Source organism: Orycteropus afer, unplaced genomic scaffold, assembly GCF_000298275.1.
Source record: "Orycteropus afer afer isolate SDZICR_OR568_19922 unplaced genomic scaffold, OryAfe1.0 scaffold00623, whole genome shotgun sequence".
NCBI lineage: Eukaryota > Metazoa > Chordata > Mammalia > Tubulidentata > Orycteropodidae > Orycteropus > Orycteropus afer.
The window spans coordinates 438,289-442,370 of record NW_006922210.1 but is presented as its reverse complement, the minus strand read 5'-3'; the positions used below and the strand labels follow the sequence as shown (position 1 = coordinate 442,370).

The 4,082-nt window shown below is 35.9% G+C and overlaps 1 protein-coding gene across 1 annotated transcript in view; it reads left to right on the top strand.

The window, feature by feature from the left end:
* BMERB1 (bMERB domain containing 1) overlaps positions 1-4,082 on the top strand; it is a 50,556-nt gene that overhangs the window by 23,188 nt on the left and 23,286 nt on the right. The window lies entirely within an intron of this gene.

Genomic DNA, 4,082 nt, shown 5'->3' with positions numbered 1-4,082 from the left:
TCTTCTACTAGTTGGTATTTAATCCAATTCTGTATCCTTTTTTTCAAAGCTCAGGGCTTCAGGATTCTCTTCTGTATCTGTGTTGATTAGATTCTCTTTACTTTGTTGAAGAGGGTCTGTATTGCTTGTCAATCTATTCTATCATCTTACTAGAAGTCCAATTCTCCATTTTTTTCTTAATTATTTATTCTTTTATTCTTTTTTTTTCTTTCATTCCTCCTCCCTAGGTTTTGTGGGATTTCTCTCTCTCTCTCTCTTGCTGTCTCTGTCTCTCTCTCTCCCACTTTCTTATTGTCCTCTTTTTATCCTTTTTAAATATATTTTGAAAATTTTTCTTCTTCACTGTATTTCTTTTGCAGTTGTTCCTGTTTCTTTATGAGGTTTGAGGTTTTCTTCTTGTTTTTATTTATTTATTTTAAATTTTCTTTTTGTCTGAGAGGGAGACAGCAACTGTTCCCACAAAACCCAGCCATACTGTTCCCACACAACCCAGCCATACCTGTACCTCCTGCAGGCCCACCCACTGAGTGAGGGCCACCACTTACTTTTGCATCAACTGACCAATAATAGACAGTGGCCAATACCAGCTCAACTCACCCTCAACTGGTCTTTACAAACAGCTGACAGAGATCTGTGCACACACTCTCATTCTCTATCACACCCACCAGGAGACAGGTGGTGAGTGCGTAAGTGATAACAACTGGGAAATAGAGGAGCACAGTACCCTCCTCACACAGAGATATCAGAACAGTAAAGAAAAAAAAGACCTTGTGCAAATCACACAGAAATACAACAACAAATTAAACATAAATGCAACCCCACAATGTTTTAGAGACAACAGACCATCAAAGTCTACACAAAAAAGCAAGATAAAGTAGTAGAAACAAAGGACCAGGATACAAACCCAGAAAACATCCCTGAGGAAGAAGGAGCATTGGAACTCCCTGATAAGGAATTCAAAAGAATTGCATTTAGATACTGTGGTAGTTAATGTTTTATGTCAACTTGGCTGGACCTGTTTGAGTGGCAGGGCAGCTGGATGTAGTTATTTCCCATGGTAAGATTGGTAATTAACTCCATGATGGAATCTACTGGAGAAGATGAGTAGCTGCTGTAGGGATGTGAGCTGCTTCCAGTACATAAGAAGCAACTTTGAGGAAGTTATCCAGCTTTTTGGCACACTCGAACCCTGCATGTGTCTAAGTCTTCATTCAGTGGCATGCCATGCTTTGCTCATCTTGGGACATTCAGTGGACTTGAAGGCCTGCCATGTGGTTTGATAACATTGGAACTGTGCCTTTTTACTTGTTGATCTTGGGTTTGTCAGTCTCAGCAGCCAGCAGCTGCCTGAATGAAGAAAGCCTCCAGATTCAGTGGGCTGGCAGCCAAAGGCAGAGCTGAAGCCCAAAGTCAAGGGGCTTTCACCCAATCCCTAGAGCCCAGCCTTTTGAACTCAGACTTCTAGCCTCCAAAATTGTAAGAGAATATGTTGCATTGTGGGAAAGTGCATTCAATGTCATGAGACAAAATGTATGTGAACTGCTGTATGGAAGATATGCACCATAAACTTTCAGCTAAATCACAATAAATTTTTTTAAAAAACAAAACTATAGGAGAATAAACTATGTTTGTCAAAGCCATCCCATTTGTGGTATAATCTTGTCAGAGTGGCACTAAATAACCAAAACACTTACCTTCAATATATTGTGAGACAGATCAAAGAAAACACTGACAAGATCAAAGGAAATACTGACAAAATTAAGGAAAACACAGAAAAAACTCTAGAACAATTTAGGGAAAGAACAAATTGACAAAAAATTAGAAGTGACACAAAACAAAAAAAATAGAAATACAGAAGACTAATAGTAAGATTTCTGAAATAGATAACATGTTGAATGGGCAAAGGAGTAGAATCAAATCAATGGAAAACAGAATTAATGAGCTTGAAGACAAATACCTCAATACTACATTGGTAAGGGATCAGTCAGAAAAAAGATCAAAACAAAATGAAGAAAGTCTAAGATTCATGTGGGATGGCATCAAGGGGAATAATCTGCATGTAATCAGAATTCCTGAAAGGAAGACACAGACAAAACCACAGAGAAAGTTGTCAAAGATCTGTTGGTAGAGTACTTCCCTAATATGATGAAAGACAAGAATATATCTATTCAAGATTTCTGGTTCTCTGTTTACAGTCTTGATTTCTGGTTCTCTTTTTACAGTCTTGTAAGCTTATTTTACTTTGGATACTTCTATAATTGAGTTGGTTTCTGGATTATGTCATCATGTATGTTAATCATCAGTTGTTGTTCGCTCTTGTTGGTTCTCTGTCAAAAGGACTCCCTACAACATCTTTTGTAAGGTTGGTCTGATTTTAACAAATTTCCTACGTTTCTGCTTATCTGGAAATGTCCTAATTTCACCATCATATTTGAGGGACAATTTTCCTGGGCATATAATTCTTTTTTGGAAGTTTTTTCTTTCAGAGTTTTATATATACCAATTGTTTTCTCACCTGCATGGTTTCTGCCAAGAAATCATAGCTTAGTCTTATTAGTTGTCCTTTGTAGATAACTTTTCATTTTTCTTCATGCTGTTTCCAGGATTTTTTCTTTGTTTTTGGCTTTGGTGAGTTTGATGATGCTATGTCTTGGAGATTTTCTTTTGGGGTCTCTCTTGCTTGGGGTTTAATAAACTTCTTGAATAGATATATTCTTGTCTTTCATCATATTAGGGAAATTCTCTACCAACAAATCTTTGACAATTTTCTCTGTGGTTTTGTCTGTCTGTTCCTTTCAGGAATTCTGGTTACACATAGATTATTCCTCTTGATGGTATCTCACATGAATATTAGACTTGCTTAATTTTGTTTTGATCTTTTTCTGACCGATCCCTTACCAATGCGGTATTGAGGTATTTCTCTCCAATCTCATTAATTCTGATTTCCATTGATTTAATTCTACTCCTTTGCCCATTCAGCGTGTTATCTATTTCTGAAATCTTACTATTAGTCTTCTGTATTTCTATTTGTCAGTGACCACTACAAACCAAACTACAGACAAAAAAGAGGGAACAAATAGTGTAGTTACACAACTTCTAAATGGCAAGGAAGTCAAAACAATTGGAAGAAAGAACAGACAGTTGTAAACTTGGGAATAAAATAGTAAACCACAGGGTAACCGCAAAGGAAAACAATAAACCTTTGCATCAAAATGAAAAAGAGGATAAGGACAAATATTTAGCAAATACAAAAACATTAGCAATGAAGGAGATGATAACATTATTTGCAAACAACATGAGCTCAGCACAGAAAATTATATGGAATAAAGAAATCAGCAACATCACAAAAAACAAAATGAAATGACATCAATAAATTCATACTTGTCAATAATTACACTTTATGTAAATGATTAAATGCACCACTCAAGAGACAGAGAGTGGCAGGTTTGATAAGAAAACATGACCCAACAATATCCTATCTACAAGAGACTCACCACAGACACAAAGACAAAAATGGACTAGAAATCAAAGGTTAGAAAAAGATACATCAAGCAAACAGCAACCCAAAATGGGCAGGAGTGGCAATATTACTTTCTGATAAGATAGACTTAAAGACAAAAATGACAATAAGATACAAGGAAGGACATTATATAATGATTAAAAGATCAATTGAACAGAAAGATATAACCATAAAAAATATCTTCACACCCAATGAGAGAGCCCAAGATTACATAAATCAGACTTTAACAGAATTGAAAAGGCAAATAGATGAATCCACAGTAATAGTAGGATACTTTAATACACCACTTTCAATAAAAGATAGAACAACTGGGAAGAAACTCAACAATGATACAGAAGAACTAAACAATACAATCCACCAAATTGACCTTGTAGGCATCTACAGAGCACTTTACCCAACAATAGCACAATATACATTCTTTTCCAGGACACACAGAACAGTCTCCAGGATTGACCATATATTAGGCCACAGCAAACCTCAATAAATGTAAAAACATTGAAATACTGCAAAGTATCTTCTCAGATCATAAAACTATAAAATTAGAAGTCAACATTAGGAAGAC